This window comes from Tursiops truncatus, chromosome 17 (assembly GCF_011762595.2).
Source record: "Tursiops truncatus isolate mTurTru1 chromosome 17, mTurTru1.mat.Y, whole genome shotgun sequence".
Lineage (NCBI taxonomy): Eukaryota > Metazoa > Chordata > Mammalia > Artiodactyla > Delphinidae > Tursiops > Tursiops truncatus.
The window spans coordinates 44,077,788-44,095,344 of record NC_047050.1 but is presented as its reverse complement, the minus strand read 5'-3'; the positions used below and the strand labels follow the sequence as shown (position 1 = coordinate 44,095,344).

The 17,557-nt window shown below is 52.0% G+C and overlaps 1 long non-coding RNA gene across 2 annotated transcripts; it reads left to right on the top strand.

Moving 5' to 3' along the window:
• Positions 1-3,316: 3,316 nt before the first annotated feature.
• On the top strand, positions 3,317-17,259 carry LOC109548272 (uncharacterized). Of its 2 annotated transcripts, XR_002174316.3 has the most exons (6): positions 3,317-3,456; positions 3,611-3,704; positions 7,951-8,112; positions 8,967-9,086; positions 15,370-15,894; positions 16,674-17,259. It is a non-coding gene; the product is annotated as an uncharacterized lncRNA (long non-coding RNA). The 2 variants fall into 2 exon arrangements; XR_002174315.3 differs by lacking the exon at positions 7,951-8,112.
• The last annotated feature ends 298 nt before the right edge of the window (positions 17,260-17,557 follow it).

Genomic DNA, 17,557 nt, shown 5'->3' with positions numbered 1-17,557 from the left:
AGCACCACACATGGTGACTTGTTAGTGGCAGATATCCAAGGGTTAGGCCAATATTACAGAAAATCCTACTGTGGCAGCTTTCCTGGAAAGGAAAAGACCACCCCTACCCCCCTGAAACTATTCTATTTGGACTCTTTAACCCCTAACAGGTAACTGTGAGAGGTATTTTAGAGGAGTTGGGGCTGTCACACATTTATTCCTGTGGGTGATGACATTTTGGGGGGCTGTGTGACCAGTTGGGCCCAGTGCCTGCATCACACGCTAGGAGGAGGAGACGGCACCTCCCTTGGTCTGGGCAGTCTGCACATTCTCTCTGGCAAGAGCAAACCCTGGGCAAAGGAAAGAGGACAGGGGGTGTTGGCTCCACCGGGGACCCAGAAGAGATGTGCCCAAGGATGTTGCAGAAGCTGTCAAGGTGAGCATGGAAGAGAAAACTAGCTCCATTCGCCTAAAATGATCAGCCCAATGTGCCTCTAACAAAAACCAGATAGATGGCCTAGGCATGAAGAAGCTGGTGAGAAAAGAAAGGCATTTCAGGCCTTAACTAGCAGGGCGTTTGTAAAGCCCGTCATACAAATGGGCTGAGGAAGGATCAAACACAAAGTCAAGGTCAAGCGTAGGAATGTGTACCTGGGAAGGAAAAATAAAGTGGATTACAACCCCGTGAAGAACAATGCAAACTCCTCAACCGTTAGAGCCAGGGGGAGCCTAAGAGATCAAATTTAGCTCGAACCCCATTTTACGCATGAAAAAGCTGAGGCCCAAGATGAAACAAAGACGTGAGTACCTGCCGCTCAGTTATTCTTGTGTTGACAGTGAGTGCCTAGTAAGCACCCATTAGGTGTCAGGCATTTTGCTGGGTGATGGGAACTCAAGGTAGACTAGGACACAGTCCTTGCCTTCACAAAGCTGACTGTCCAGGGGAGGAGAAGGACACAAAACAATGATTATACAACAGTGCAGGAACACGGGGCCAGCGGTGTTCAGAGCAGACTGCAGGAGCCCAGAGGGGGCAGCCCGAGCACCAGAGCTCCACGGCTCAGCTGCAGGTCCCTTGCTATCAGAGCCTATGGGCTCTGTATAGAAGAAAGCTTGTTTTAAAAATCCTGCCCACTGAGCTACCCATTGGAGGAACATTGGAACCTATGGCTTAAAAGAAAGTGCAGTCTTACAATCTTGGGCATTAAGAAGATCCTAAATGTGCCTTGCATTCGGGCAGATCCTAACGGAGCATTCATATATCTCACTACGTGCACAGTCTCACTGCACGTCGTCATCCCCACCACTGGCCTCAAGCAAGGCAGTGAGCTTTAACGCAGAGGCTCTGACTTCCAACCCCTTCACTGGGCCATCAAATGAGACACATTCTGGCCAAAGTCTCAGGAGAGCCAGATCAAGGGTGGAGTCCACCACCAGCATGAATGGTCCCACTACCCTCCTCAAGGCTCTCATGCGGACCCTCCTTGCCACCTCGCATCCCTCCAGCTCCCACAACCCGGCCCCTACCCCCTTCCTTTCTGCCCCCTGCCCCCTGCAGTGGTGTGTTTTGGCGTCCAACCCAGTCCTCCTAGAAGGGAGGAGAGCAGGGAAGAGGGAACCTGGAAGACTCCTTCTCTGCTTCTGTTATTCCTTGGCTGAATTAGCCATGAGGGCCACTGGAGAGCTAAGCCACCCTAATACAGCTGGTCTTCACTGAACACTCACTGAATGCCAGGTGCCTTCCATACATCATCTCACATCATCCTCACCAGAAACCTGCAAGGTAAAGTATCAAGCCCCCATTTTACGCACAAGAACCAGAGTCCAGTTTCACCAAGCTAGGAAGTGGCAGAGGTGGGATTCAAACCCCCGTTCGTCTGCTCCAAAGCCCATATCTCCTCTGTCACTACACAAGAGAAAAGGTAAAGGAATGAGGAGCATTTAATGTCATGCAGCTCCAGATGTGGCCCTCAGACCAGCGGACTCAGCATCACCTGCGAGCTTATTATAAATGCAGTCTCTCAGGCCCCTCCCCAGACCTACTGAGAGGGAATCTGCATTTTAACAAGATTCCAGGTGATTTCAATGCCTATGAAATTTTGGGAAGCCCACCACTTGTCCGTGGTTCGCAGCCCAGGCTGAACCCTGGAATCACCTGAGGAGCTTAGCAAAACGCTGATGCCCGAGTCCAACAACCGTGGTTCTGATTTTGTGTGTATGCGTTTTCTTTTTTTTGAATTTTATTTTTTTTATACAGCAGGTTCTTATTAGTTATCCATTTTATACATATTAGGGTATATGTCAATCCCAATCTCCCAATTCATCACCACCAGCCCCACTTTCCCCCCTTGGTGTCCATACGTTTGTTCTCTACATCTGTGTCTCTATTTCTGCCCCGCAAACCGGTTCATCTGTACCGTTTTTCTAGGTTCCACATCCATGCGTTAATATACGATATTTGATTTTCTCTTTCTGACTTACTTCACCGTGGTTCTGATTTAATTGGTCAGTTTTTTAAAAGCTCCCCAGGTGATTCAGTGGGCAGCAACCTTTGAGAACCGCTGGCAGGAGAAAGGGGAAAGCTGACGGCTGTGGAGTGTCGGTGCCACTAGCGACTTGCCATGCTTTTCCAGGCATGGCAAGGGGGGTGGGAACAGCGACAGGGAGGCCGCGGAAGACCCAGTGACAGGACAGTGACCGTCGGGGTTTCCTGCCCGCTGGTGCGCGCGGTTGGACAGACACCGGCTGCGGAGGGACGCGGGGTAGCAGGCTTGTTCTCAGGAAGGAACCCCGTTGGTCCGGGTGCCGAGAGGGAAGCGCGGGTGAGTCTTCGGGTCCCGCCGGCGCCAGGAGCCCCGCCGGGCGAACTAGCGCAGCGCGCAGGCGCAGAGGGAGGGGGGCGGGGAGGCGCCGGGCTCGGCTCGGGCGGGGAGGGGTGACTCAGAGGGCGGGGGCGGCCCTAGAGCCGCACCTCCGCCCCGGGCCCCGTCTGCCCCGCATCAACCATCCCCAGGGCCGCCTCCGGGAGGGGCGGGGCCGGCCGGCAGGGCAGGTGAGGGCGGCCCCGGGAGGGTGCGTTGGGACGCTTCTTTGTTGATCGTCCGGCCCCGCCCCAGGCCTGGGCGCGAGCTGCAGGAGCTGAGTCACGGCCGACTGCTGGGTGCGTGGCCACATGGCCCCAGGCGGAAGAGTGCGTCCCTTTCCTGAACCTGGCGTGTCTCTTGAGGAAGCCAAAGAGACAAAAGCCAGGGAGCGGTGGCTTCTGTTCTACAAAGCTCACTACTCGTAACCCATAACTGAGGTCACCCCAGCACTCGCACAGCCCTGAGCAGGAACCACCGTCCGTCCGCCACCCCCATGCCACCTCCAAAGGGATCATGATTTTGAGGCTTGAGGCAAAGCTCCGCGACGGACTTGCAGTGACATGGTCCAGGAAGGTTCCTCTAGAGCTGCCCCATGTCCCCACACCTGCCTGAGGTATGCCAGGCTGAGAGGGCGGGCTTGGGGTTACCTGGAGGATTTGTCAGAAATGCACATTCCCTCGCCTTGTTCCTAGAGCATGAAATTCAACAGAACCGGGTAAAGCCCTGGTATCTGCATTTTAACAAGGGCCCTGATGTTTTCTCGGCAGATGCTTGGCAGACCTCCCTTTGGGTGTCACTGATTTTGAGGACATTCCCCTGAACATAGATGTATTAACCACAAATGAGCGCTGCTGAATGATCGTAAGTTGAGTTTGCAAGGGGGCACAACTAGAAGCTGGCAGAAGTGGGAGCCAATAGTGTCGACTGGAGATGGAGCAGTTTCCATGACCTTTCCAAAAAAAAAAAAAAAGGAAGCGGGAACCAAGCCAGGGTCACCAGGTCCCCATGCCTGTGTTTAATTTATGAGCACAGGCCAAACTTGAATCGCAGCCATCCTTAGGACGCTTCTAAAGGCTTTCTACTTTGGTGGTATTGAGTACATCCTGAAACAAGCAGCATCAGATGGCATTTCCACACTACCTGATTTTCTCAGAATGCCATTCCAGCATGGTATGTGGATCTGGGTTGTATGCACTGTAGCTTAAGCCTATCCAGCACTAACGAGCTTGAGCCCCCAGAACAGTCTGTTATGACTAATGTCAACTCGAATGGATTTTTATATAATCTCTACTTTAAAGGATGCCAGTCTATCAAAAGAGGATAGAGAAGAAATTCACTGGAAATTAGGTTTAAGAGCAAATTTGTCCCCTTGCTTGGCCAATGTCATATTATCCTGTTAACTGCTCCTAATGAAAAACATGAGTGCATATTATATTTTCGACAATTTGTTTGAAGTGAGGTCTCATAACTCTGAAGACAGATGGCCTTGGCTTAAATCTCAGCTTTTCCGCTTACTGGCCGGTGACCTTGGGCAAGTTCTTACCTCTTTGTGCCTCAGTTTCTTCATCTGAAAAATGTAGTTGTAAATATTTATTTTACACTTACTACCGTCAGATATCGTAAGAAGAGATTTGCAAGTGTTAGTTTGTGTAATCCCCACTTTACAAATGAGGAAACCGAAGCTCAGGGAGGCTGGGTACCAAGGTGTCCTCATCTCCATCCTTAGTGGCAGGAGGAGTCAGGAGATGGGATTATACTAGCAGAGATGCTGCTGGTTTGAACTAAAGGGGACCAAGAAAGCGAGACAGGAGAGTAGATGGTCAGACTTCTTGGGTTCCACAAAACCAGACCACAGAGCTTTTTGGTTACAAACTTACACTGTTATTCAAGGAAAGGGAAGAAAGACCTTGAAGGCAATTCGGAGATTATCAGGCCACCACCTGGGGTTTAACAGGCCAGAAAGCCTTGAGAAAGACCCCTACTTCCACTTGACAGAGCTGCAGAGGCAGAACCACTGTCCCAGGGAGTCTGGAAAGGCAGAGCGTTGAACCAAAGGGGATTACTCTTGAGCCTTAAGATCTAATGGAATTTGCTTTGCTAGGTTTTGCACTTGCTCGGGACCCATCACCCCTTCCTTCTTTCCTGTTTCTCCCTTTTGGAATGAGAATGCCTATCCTATGCCTGTCCCACCATCGTATTCCGGATGCATGAAACTAGTTTCACAGGTTTGCAGCTGGAGAGGAATTTGCCTCAGGATCACTTGTATCTCAGGTCTCGCCAATATCTGATTTAGATGATACTGAGATGACACTTTGGACTTTGGAGCTGATGTTGGTTAGAGTTAAGACTGTTGGGATTTAGGATGGAATGAATATATTTTGCATGTGAGAAGGGCATGAATCTGGGGGGCGACAGAGATGGAATGCTATGGACTGAACTGTGTCCCCTCAACATGATGGTATGGAGATGGGGCCTTTGAAAGGTAGTCAGGTTTAGATGAGGTTATAAGGTCCCCCTGTCATGAATTAGCGTCCTTATAAGAAGAGACCAGAGAGCTTACTTACTCTCTCTCTCTGCCATGTGAGGACACAGTGAGAAAGCACCCTCTGCAAGCCAGGAAAGACTCTCAACAGACACGAGCCCTGCTGGCACCTTGGTCTTGAGCTTCAAGCCTGCAGAACTGCAAGAAAATAGATTCCTGTTGTTTAAGCTGCACGGTGGTCTGTGGTATTTTGTTACGGCAGCCCAAGCTCACTAAGATGCTTCTCAAATAAAAACCCTGAACTTCCTGAGGCAGCAAGGATGCCTCTAACAGACATGGGGAGAAGTCTTGCACAAAGAGCTGGCACACGGGGTGCAGTGAAAAGGGAAGAAACGCACAAAGGATACCATTTCAAGGCAGGGACTGACTGAGTGCCTACCATGCTCCGGGCACCGAGCCAGCTCCATCCCAGAGTAACACTGCTCCTGGCCCCCGGACACCCAGGGAAGCTGTTGCTCTGGCCGCCTCCTGGCAGCCTTGCTTCTCAAACCTCCCTCCAAGGACAGAGGGTGACAACTGCTCCCAGCCTATGAAGGAAGCAGCTGCACCCAGCAAGCTGGGAGGCTGCATGTGCCCAGAGCAGACTGTTGCCCTTCGTTTAATTCTCCAGGCCCAGACTTAGGCCAAGCATGGAGATGCACCTGCCAGTTTCCAACGCCCGTCGCCTCTCCAAGCCTTTCCCTGCCCATTTCCAAGGTCCCTCCAGCCTCCGGGGCAGTGCTGCCATTAAGAGGGAGAACTGACCTGGGTTTCACTTCCTCTGGAGGAGATGTAAATAAACAGAAACTAATCAGCTCCCGGTCCATCAGCACCCACTGCAGGCACCCAACCACCGAGACCATCGGTCTCTTCCTCGCTGCACTTGGAATGGCTCCACAGCTTTGGAAAAAACACGGACCCCCGGGCCCCAGCCCTGAGTTCCTCATTTCATTGCCTGGAATTCGGCCTGGGCATTGGCTTCTGTAGATTCCACATGCAGCCAGGCCTGAGCTCCACCACCCCTGGGATCCACATTGCCTGCATCTGTGAAGTGGGGCTCGTGGGACCTCCCAAACAGGGTGTTGTGAGGCTGAGGTGCGAGACAGCCTGGGCTGGAGAGGGAAGGGAATTGTTCGTCAAGGGCTAAGGGGAGCCCTGTGCCAGGCGCCACGCTAGGGGTGGGCTCCTCTGCGAGACGGCTCGGCAGGCTCCCCTGGGGGGGTGGTGCCCCATCCTCGCTGGCATCTGCCCAGCTCCTTACCGCTTATGGAGCCCTTCACTCCATGAGACCAAGGCTGGCACGCCATGGCACCCAGCAAATGTCTATTAGATGAACGAATGGACGGTGTCCTTTGACTTCCGTGACAACTTTGAGAAGTAAACCAGAAAGAGATCCTTATCTTCTCCGATCCCATAGAAAGAATGGGAAGTTCAGAGTCAAGGTTCTGTCACTAGCTTTGTGTCCCAGAGACACAGTTAAGGGAACTTAACTTCTCAAAGCCTTTGTTTCTTCATTTGTCAAGTAGGACTTTCTTATAATTCCTTTGTTATGAGGCTATTCTGAAGAGCTGATGAGACAATATGTGAGGGAAACACTTGTAGAAACTATTATTTGATGAGGGAATTGAGGTTCAGATAGGTTAAGTGACTTGCCTACAGTCACACAGCTAGTAAATAGTGAAGCCAGGAGCGAAGAACTTCTGGACTTTTCCCTCTCCCCACATAGAAACGCAGGCCCACATATACTTAAAAAAAAAAAAAAAACAAACACCAAAATAAGTACCTGGTTAAAGAGAGAAAGATTCAGATATTTAGAGAAGAGATCCTGGGCCTTGTTTGGCTTCCAAGGCTCACCCAAAGGGGAAGTGTTGCAGTGAATTTTGCAGAAAGGAAGAACGAGGCTTTGGGTAAAGATTTTTTTTTTAAAGAAGGACTAGCCTGGGAGAAAACTCAGAGAAATGAATAAGCAAAGAATTTTGTTTGTCCACGATGGAGAAGCTGAGAGGGAACCAAGGTGAAGAAGAGGCAGTTGTGTGGGAGAAGCCTTTGCCATCTCTGGAGGGCCTGGCAGCCTGCAAACGGGGCCCTGTGTGGCTCAGAGCACAGCGCCTCAGCTCCCACCCAGGGCCAGCTGCAGGGGTGCCCTAGAGCGTCCTTACAACCAAGCTCCGTGCCCAGGGACTGCTCGCCCAGCTCTGGTTCCTCTGCGTGAAGCTCTGTCCTGAAGTCCCACTAGAGAAGGAAGGAACCTGTAGTTACAGACCACCTGTCCCGGCACCTGTGATCACAGGAGGATTAGGTTGGGCCCTGCCTCCCAGTGAGAGAAGCATTCTCCACCCCATTACACAGGTGGGGCTCAGAGATGCTAGGCCACTGGCCACTTCCCAGGGCCCCTCCGGCCCTCACACGTCCTGGCCATTCTTCTAATGCATGGCTGTATGCCTCCAGCCCCGGAATCCACGTGTCCGCTCTCGCCTGGGCTCCTGGTGGACTCTGGGGGCAGGCTCCGTGCGGGGCTGCCCGGCAGGCAGGCTGGCATTACCTAATTGCTGGCCGGCTTCTTTTTTGTCACCTCATTTCTCCAAGCTGCCTGGCTCTGAAAGCCTCCATCTCAGACAGACAAATGAGACTCCAGCCTTGTTCTGCCTGAGCTCCAGCAAAAGCAAGAGATCAGAGGCTGCCGACTTGTTGGAGAAGCCGCCAGGATCCGGATCACAAAGCACTGGGGGCAGTGGATGTCTTTAGCAGGTGACAAAGCCCAGGCCAGTGCCCTACTTTTGGCTGTGACTTCCCTTATTGGGCTCTACCTTCTGCTGTAAGGTGTCTGGGGTCAGCATTCTGAGCACTGGGACTCTTTCTTCATCAACCAGCCGCCCTAGGGAGATGGACTCTTGTTAGAGCCAGCCCTGGCATTCTAAAAGCCTCTCCTCCCTCCCCAGTCTGCACTCAGGGAAGAAGGAAGTAAGCACAGAGCACACTGGGGCACGGCCTCAAACAGGCCCGCACACCTGGAGGTTGGAGCCAATTCCCAGCGGCAAGGCTGGTGTGGGCCCAGCTCAAAAGCAGCCTTCTGCCCCTCCGGGCCCCTGCCCAAGGCTGCAGCACCTGCCTCTGGATGAAAGGCCCTTGGAGAGGCTGAGGAGAGGCCCTAGGGCATCTGGCCGTATCCTGCCCTTTGCTGGCCAGCAGGTGGGGTGGACAGATCCGCACTGATGCCCTCCCCGGGCTGTGAGCGTGTCAAGGGCAGGATCTGCGTCCCACTGGACTTGGTATCTCCTGGCCCAGGTTAGCATTCACCAGGGCCAAGCACTGTTCTGAGTTAACCCACTAACCCTCGCCTCTACCCGAGGAGGTGCTATTCCCATTTCTCAGGTAGAGAAACTGACACACAGACAGATGAGGTCCATGAAGGTCAGGAATGGGGAGTGAGGATTCAACCAGGCATGGCTGAACGGACTCCCGAGTCCATGCTGTTGACCGTTATTCTATAGCGACTCTTGACGAATAAATGATGGCTGGATGGATGGATGAAGCGGTCAGTTGATGGCTTGTAGAGAGACAGACACGAAAACCCCCTGTTCAAACTTATTTCCTCTTTTAAGTTTCAGGGCCTGTGAACCTGCTCTTGAAATGCGTCCCTTTGAGCTCGAGTCCGCAAAGCCCCTCAGGAATTGGAGTGATGGCAGTGACTGGCCGTGTGCCGTGGCCGCGGGGATGGCTAGGTGAGGCCTATGGCCTGGGAAGAAGTCATCCCAGTGTGCGAGGAGGGAGGAACGGGGAGCTGGGGCTTTCTGCGGAGATCGCTGCTGCCGCCGTGATCTGTGGTGGAGCAGCGGCTGGGACTCGGGCTCTGAAGCCTCCGAGCTGGGTCCGAGCGGCTATGCCTCGTACTGCCGTGTGGCCTGGGGCGTCACGTGGCCTCTGGGGGCCCAGTGTCCTCATCTGTCCTCGGGGATACTGAGAGCGACCTCGTGGCTAATGGTTAAACAAGCTACTGTTGGTAGTGTGTCTGGCACTGAGTAGGTGCTCTGCAAATGGAAGACGTTATTGCTGTTATCACACAAATTATAGCCAAAACATGAGTCAGTGACGATGACTAGCCCGCTGTTCCGTCTGAAATGGGTTACCGATCTGGCGACCCTATTTCTGGTGTCCCAGGGACCCCCACCCCCACCCCTCTATCCAGCCCTGCCGTCCTGCCGCCCAGGGTCTTTCTGACTGTCCCCAGCCCTCCCTCCTCCCACCTCTGTCCCGGCCTGGCCCCAGCTTCCTGTCACCTGGACTCCATCCAGTCTGAAAGGGCAAGAGCGCACGCGGCGAAACCAGGAGGACGCAGCCCCTGGAACCCCCGCCCTTCCCTGTATCCTATGTTTGTCTGCTTCCAACTCTTGGCCATCTTGGGTCTCCAGCTGCTTCTCACTTCCTATCCCTTTGTTCTAACTTTTCTCTCTCTCCCCATTCCGTGGTTCCCCATGGCTCTCATTAAACTCTAATTAAACGATGCAGCAGGTGGCAATGACGATACCCTCTCCCATCCAAGTGCTCATCAAAGGGTTGTGCACGACACACCGGAGACACGGGATGAAGAGAGGCCTGGGCGCTGGGGTGGGGGTGGGCGTGGGGGGCAGCAGGGGCGTTCCTTATGCGGCCATGACCTGACACCAGAGACAGAGGGAAGGTCTGAGGGCTCGCTGTGTGTCCTGGGATAATTCTGTTTGTCCATCTGTCACACCAGGACAGGAATCCTCAGTTCTGTACACCCAGGAGTAGAGGGAAGGTACGAGATACTTAGCAAAGATGACCATGAAAGTCCTGGTCACCATCCACTCCACCAAGGACTAGTGATAATAACTAGCGTTCAGGGAAGGAGTCCTAGTTGACAGAGCCTCTCTCCTAAACTCTCTTGAACCTCACAACCACCCCATGAAGCAACAGAGAAAAATGGCACCATTAACCCCATTTTACAGGTGAGGAAACTGAGGTCTTGAGAGTTTAAATGACTTGCCTGGGGCCTAGGCCACAGGGCTGATCCCCGGAACCATTTTCCCATCCCTTTCCGAGATCCTTTTCATTTTGTGCACTCAGCCTCTGCCCCGCCCGTGAGTCCCTCACTGCACCTTCCCCGGGCTGGCCCTGGGTGCTGGCAGCTTGGAGAGTCATATGCTGAGGACTGTGGCCACCACAGAGCCTGGCCTCAGGCAGGCCCTCCCCTGCTCCACAAGGCTTTTCCCACGCCTGGCCTGGCCTCCCTTCGTTCCCCTCAGCAACACTTCCAGAAGGGCCCTCCCCCACCCCCCACCCCGTCATCCCCTCCCACACTCCTTGCCTCCTGTGGCTCCTGGCAATCATGGTCCTGAGCAGGAAGAGCCTTTAGGCCAGCCCCAAGCCCGGAAGCACACCTGCCTCCACCCCTTTTTGTTTTCTCCTCTTCAGTCTTAAGGCTGCAGGAGGCCCCCTCCTCTCCCTTTTGACCTCTCTCCCTCCTGGCCCTCCAGGCTCCTTCTGCATCAGTGATCAACCTTCTCTTCAGAATTTCTGGCCTCTCCTCTGCACTGGCGCCCCCAGCCCAGCAACATGCCGTTGTCTCTCCCTTCTTCTTTGCCACGGCATTTTCATGCCACTTCCCCATTTGACCTGAATTCTTAAAAGGATAGTTCACACCAGGGTTTGTCGACCTCAGCACTATTGCCATTTGGGGCCAGATAATTCTTTATCGTGGGGGCCATCCTGTGTGTTTACCTCAATTTTCTTGGGCTGCCATCACAAAATACTATGGACTGGGTTGTTTAGACAGAAATTTATTTCTCACAGTTCTGGAGGCTGCAAGACCAAGGTCAAAGTCTGGCAGTTGAGTTTCTAGTGAGGATTCTGCTCCTGGCATGCAGACAGCCACCTCTTCTTCATGCCCTCGCCTGGCCTTTCCTCTGAGTGTGAGGAGAGAGGAGCAGCAAGCTCTCTGACGACTTTTCTTATAAGGGCACTAATCTCGTCAGACCAGAGCCCCACCCTCATAACATCATCTAACACTAACAACTTCCCAAAGCCCCATCCCCCCTGCCACCAGAATACTGTCACATTTGGGGTTAGGGCTTTAACATATGAATTTCTGGGGAACACAAACATTCAGTCCATTACAGAGCTGTAGGGTGTTTAGCAGCGTCTCTGGCATCTACCCACTAGAGATGCATTCCTTTCAGTTTGGAAAGATGGTAAAGGACACTAGAAGCCAGTAGTGAGAGTTACGATGCACACCTCCCCACCCCGAGTCGTGATCGTTGTTGACAACCCCAGTTGTGACAACGAAAAATGTCACCAGACCTTGCCAGATGTTCCCTGGAGGACAAAAATCTCCCCATGCTGAGAACCACTGGTTTACCTTATTTATTCTATTTTCTTATCCCAGGATATCCAAAATAATTGAATTCACTCCTCTATTCACTTGTAATTCAGTGTCTACTCCTTTCCCAATCTACTGCTTTAGTTAACACTCACTCTACCCTGTATTGTAAAATCATTTGTGTTCATGGCACTGAGTCACACTGCTCTAGTGGAATATTTACCACTCTCTACTTCTGGAACCTATTCTGGCTCCGGAGGAAAGCCCTGTTAGTCGCCCTCCTGATTGCCAGCCTTTCTCCCGCCTTCTTCCTGTAGTTAGATCTGTTTCTACGGTGACTGAAATACTAGTTATTCAAGTGACCATCTTCCTTGCAGCTGGGGCTAGGTAATGGCATCTGAGGGAGAGTCTACCTGCGAGAGCTTCTAGGAAAGATTTACTTTCTGAGAAAGGGGAAGGAGGGACACAAAGAAAAAGCCACATTATTGGTTAAAAGAAAAAAGAAAATTGATGTTGAAGCAGCTGCAGCCATCTTGCAAACATGAGGAAAAGCCAAGGAGAAGCCTGACTTATTGAGCCACTGAACCAACCCTGGAATTGCCTACTTCTGGACCTCTTGTGAGAGAACTAATGTTCTTATTACCTAAGTCAATTTTAGTCAGCTATTCTATTACTTGTAGCCAGCAGTATCCTGACTGATCCAGCTTCTAAGACTCTACTCTGTCCCTGTTCTCTGGATGATCCTTTATCATCTTCTTTTTTTTTTTTTTTTTTTTTTGCGGTACGCGGGCCTCTCACTGCTGTGGCCTCTCCCATTGCGGAGCACAGGCTCCAGATGCGCAGGCTCAGCGGCCATGGCTCACGGGCCCAGCCGCCCCACAGCATGCAGGATCTTCCTGGACCGGGGCACGAACCCACGCCCCCTGAATTGGCAGGCGGACTCTCAACCACTGCGCCACCAGGGAAGCCCTCCTTTATCATCTTTTTCCAGGCCTTCTCCTCTTCCCCCTCCCCGTCAACAACAAGTTGGTGTTCCAAGGCTCACAGTTCTTCTCACTCCCATCATCTCCCATCATTTCACTGACATCCTAGATGCCGATGACTCACACATCTGAACCTAGTGCTTTCCTTGAGCTTCAGACTTAAACCCCATTGCCCACTAACGCACAACCACTTTGTTATTTCTTTGGTTGGTTCTAGTTTCTCTGCCACCCCCTTAACGTTAAGGGTTTCTCAGGCCTTATTCTTGCACCCTTTTCCCTTTTCTAGCTATACTTTCCCCCTGGTTACTTCATCCATTCATTAACTTTATAAAGGTATTTCAATACTGAAAATCCAAGCTGATACCTAAAGCCCTGAGCTCTCCATTGAGGACTTGAAAACACAGTTGCCAACTTACCACCTATCCTTGGAATGTCCCACAGAGTGGTCACACCCACATGCCCAGTACTCAGCTCATCCATCTTCCTTAGAAACTGCTCTGGCTTGTGTGCTCCGCCTCAGCGGCCCCACCACCATCCTTCCAGACCCGAACCAACCAATTGTGCAAGATGCCTCCTTTTCTATCTCGCGTCTTGCAAGAACCACCAGGTCTCTCTAATTTTACCTCCAAAATGCCACTCTTGCTTCCCTCCAGTCCCATTCTCCACCTTGCAAGCAGAGTGATATTTCTAAAATGCAAATCTTACTGCCTCACTTTTCTGCTCAAAATTCCTCATTAACTCACCATTCCCCTCTAGCAGTGATTTTTCAGTTTTTAGCGTAAGACCTCCAATAGATAACAAATTAACAGTTAAATAATAGGGAGGGACATCCGGAGGCCCTCCTGGATACCCAGCTCCCCCTTCCTTCCCCCAACCCAAAACACACATGCATGCATGCACACGCACACACAAGTGCCCAGCGGCACACACACTGTTTCCTACATTAGTTTTGTTTAGACTATAGATGCCATCTAGTCTGCCCTACCTGGATGTCCAGTATGTCCAGGAAGCACCTCTACCACAGCTCTGGCAACATCCAGCATCTACTGGATACTCTCAAATGACATGCAGCTCACTACTTTACAGGATCCATTTCAGGATCCTGTTTTGAAAGTCAAAAATCATTTAAGTGATTTTTATGACTGCATACAATTTACGGCCCAGGATAGCCTGTAACTTGGCACTAGCAAGGCTTGTCTTACTTGCCTCGTTAGGACTTGGAGGTTCTTAGTGCAGTTTGTACTTGGGTGTAAACAGAAAAGGGAATGCTTCTGAGCGCCCATTACATCACCCCCCAGTGCTGGCTCAGCAATCGGCTGCTGGCTAAACTGGCTAAAACCAGTTGGAGCTGAGCTGCTGGACTGTAAGACCAGACTGGTATGAACAATAGAAACGATGCCTCTTTTCAGGGTCCTGCTCACCAGAGAGGCCCAGGCCACTCTGCACCTATGGAAGGGACGATGTTGTCACTGAGCTGTGCAGCTCCAGGTTCAAACCCTAGCTCAGCCACTTAAGAGGCATGTGACCAAGATTTGATAACCCCTCTGGGCCTCAGTTTCCTCATCTGTGAAATAGGTTGTCAGTAGGACAAGGACCATGTCTATCAAGTGCCAGGTGTTTACTAGTTTCTCAACCAATGGTGGTAGCTAGGGAACACCGTTCACCAGCCCTTTCCTCATTCCTACCTGTGCTCAGAAGTAGGTGCTTCTGGACTTTATGAATGAATGAACTCGGTGATTTGACTAATTAACGAGTTTGTACATCTCTGGCTCAGGCCCTCTAGGCCCCCTGTTTGTAGACACCCTCGCCCTTGAGGTCAGCTGTCCAGGCAGCCACAGGCCCCACAAGGGGAGGGAGGTCTGCCATTTGGGGGGTAGCTCACTTGGGGTGGGAAGGATTAGGAAACCTCTGTGGCCACCACATCTAAGCACACAACCCAGAGGGATGTTTTCTGTTGCCATCCTGACTCCCAGAAGTGGCTTCTAGAGGGGTGAGTTCAAGGAGCTAGTGAGAGTGCATACCAGGTGAATGTTGGGTGTCCTTCTGGTTCTGAGAACACTTGATATTCTCAGACGTAAGATGTGACATCACCTTGGGAGCTAAAAAGAACCCCTCACACCACAAGGACCTACTATGGAGCACAGGGAACTATATTCAATGGAAAAGAATCTGAAAAATAATATGTGTGTGTGGGACTTCCCTGGTGGCGCAGTGGTTAAGAATCCGCCTGCCAACGCAGGGGACACGGGTTCAAGCCCTGGTCCGGGAAGATCCCACATGCCGCGGAGCAACTAAGCCCATGCGCCACAACTACTGAACCTGCGCTCTAGAGCCCGCGAGCCACAACTAGTGAAGCCCATGTGCCTAGAGCCCATGCTCCACAACCAGAGAAGCCACCGCACCTCAAGAAGAGTAGCCCCAGCTCGCCGCAACTAGAGAAAAGCAGCAACAAAGACCCAGTGCAGCCAAAAATAAATAAATAAATAAAATTAAAAATGAAAATAAACCCACTTGCTTCCAGAGGTCAAGAAGAAAATAACATTAAAAAAAAAAAGGATATATGTGTGTGTGTGTGTGTGTGTGTGTAACTGAATCACTGCTATATACCTGAAATTTTGTAAATCAACTATGCTTCAATAAAAAAATTATAATTAAAATAAAAAATAACCCTTCACTGCATTGCAGAAAGAGATCTGGAATGGGCCAGGGACAAAAAGGGCCCTGGCATCCTCTGGACATGGGGTGGGACCCCATAGAGGAGGCAGCTGACTCAGGTAGAGTACTCAGCACATGGCCTGCCACAGGGTAAGTAGTGCTGGCCTACGTTGCTTGCTGTGTTTGGTGGAGCTTTTCTTGGAAAGAATAAAGGGGTTATGAGTAGAACTGAAGCCAGCACACAATATAACTCTGGTCATGGTACCCCACTGCCAGCGCCCTCAGTGGCCTCCCATTGTCTGAGGGTAGAGACAGTCCTTGAGCCCAGCCTGAAAGCTCCCACGGGCACCCCACTCAGCTCCCTGGCCCCTTCAGCTCACTCATGCCGTCCACATGGCCTCGTTTCAGTTCTTCGAGGGACCCCTTCCTTCCTCCGGAAGTGAACTCTGACCTCGCCTGGAGCAGTCCCAGCAGGGAGCCGCAGGGTCTGCTCACCTGGTAGAGACGTCACGGGACACGGCCCCTGGGAAGAGGAGAAGCAGTAGAAGAAGAGGGGTGAGGTCTGGGCTTCCCCAACCGCTCAGTGACTCCATGGTTTCCCTGCTCCTGTGAGCCTGCACCTGGTCCTCCGTGCACCCCTGTCCCCGTTATCGCCTGCTGGGGCTGGGGGAAGGGCAGGCGGCAGCCGGGGCGCAGCACCCTTCCCCAAAGAGGAAACGAGAGTTGCTTTTTTTAAGCCCAATTGCTGCACTGCTAGGCGTCAGCAAGAGCGACTAGGCAGCATGCGCACACATGTCTGAGATTAGGTTTCTCAAGGCCAGAGCTGGCGCCCCAGCTGCCCACCTTTGTGGCTTGTGCATGCCTGCTGTGCCCAGAGACCTGGCTCAGTCTGTCACTCAAGGTGGGAAGGAGCTGTGAAATGTTCACAGGGCACGGGCTAGTGTTTATGAAATGATGCCTGAAAAAATGCTTTGGAAACACTTATGTATTACAGAAGTATATTTCTGTTGCCATTGGAGACTAACAGTCTGGGAAGATTTCCCTGGGACTTACAAGTAGAGTAGGGAGAAAAGAAATGGCCTAGGGTGTCCCCGTCCACATGGTAATTTGCAGAATCCATTAGATGAGTGCCTGGAATAATCCAAAGGCTTTCTGCACTTGCAAGATTAGGTAGAAAATAAGAGCATTTTCTCCAAGTGATGATAATAATTAGTATTAATAGTAATTAACAGTAATGACATGTCAATTCTTGTGCTAACCACTTTATAGGCTGGATCTCATTAATGCTCACTACACACTGTGAGAAAGGACTGTTGTTATCTTCTCCACTGCAGAGATGAAGAAACCGAAGTTCAGGACTGCTGGCTGACCTGCCCAAGGTCGCACGCAGCCAGCAGTGGCAAAGCCAGGATGCAAACTGAGGCGACCTGACTCCTGAGCACGAGCTCCAAGGATGACTTTACAAGAAAGGGTTAACGGGCTTCCCTGGTGGCGCGGTAGTTGAGAGTCCGTCTGCCGATGCAGGGGACGCGGGTTCGTGCCCCGGTCCGGGAAGATCCCACAAGCCGCGGAGCGGCTGGGCCCGTGAGCCATGGCCGCTGATCCTGTGTGTCCGGAGCCTGTGGCCCACGTGCCGCAGAAAAAAAAAAAGAAAAAGAAAGAAAGGGTTAACTCAGCAGCCAAGTCACAGGAGGCCGGGAGTGTCTCAACCTCCGCTGCACTTTGTTATCAGTAGGGGAGCTTTTTAACAATACCGATGGCGTCAGGGGTCTCCAACCTCTGGGATCTAATGCCTGATGATCTGAGGTGGAGCTGATATAATAATAAGAGAAATAAAGTGCACAATAAATGTAATGCGCTTGAATCAACCCCAAACCATCCCCCCCCAACCCCGCCCTTCCCCGGCCCGTGGAAAAACTGTCTTCCATGAAACCGGTCCCTGGTGCCGAAAGAGGTTGGGGACCGCTGGATGACATGATGAGGTCCCATCCTAGACCAATGGGAAGGGGGTGGGAGTTGGGCATGAATACTTTCCAAAAGCGTCTCAGGTTGTTCCCTGGCCAGGGTTGGTCAGGAAGGGCCCTGGAAGCTGCATGGGGGGCAAGGAACTGTCCACTCGAGTGTGCTCCCCGCCCCTCCTGCCCCAGCCCCCTGCCCCACAGGGCTGCTGAGCAGAGGCCAGGGAGGCTGACTTGCTCGCCCTGACCTTGGTTTAGCA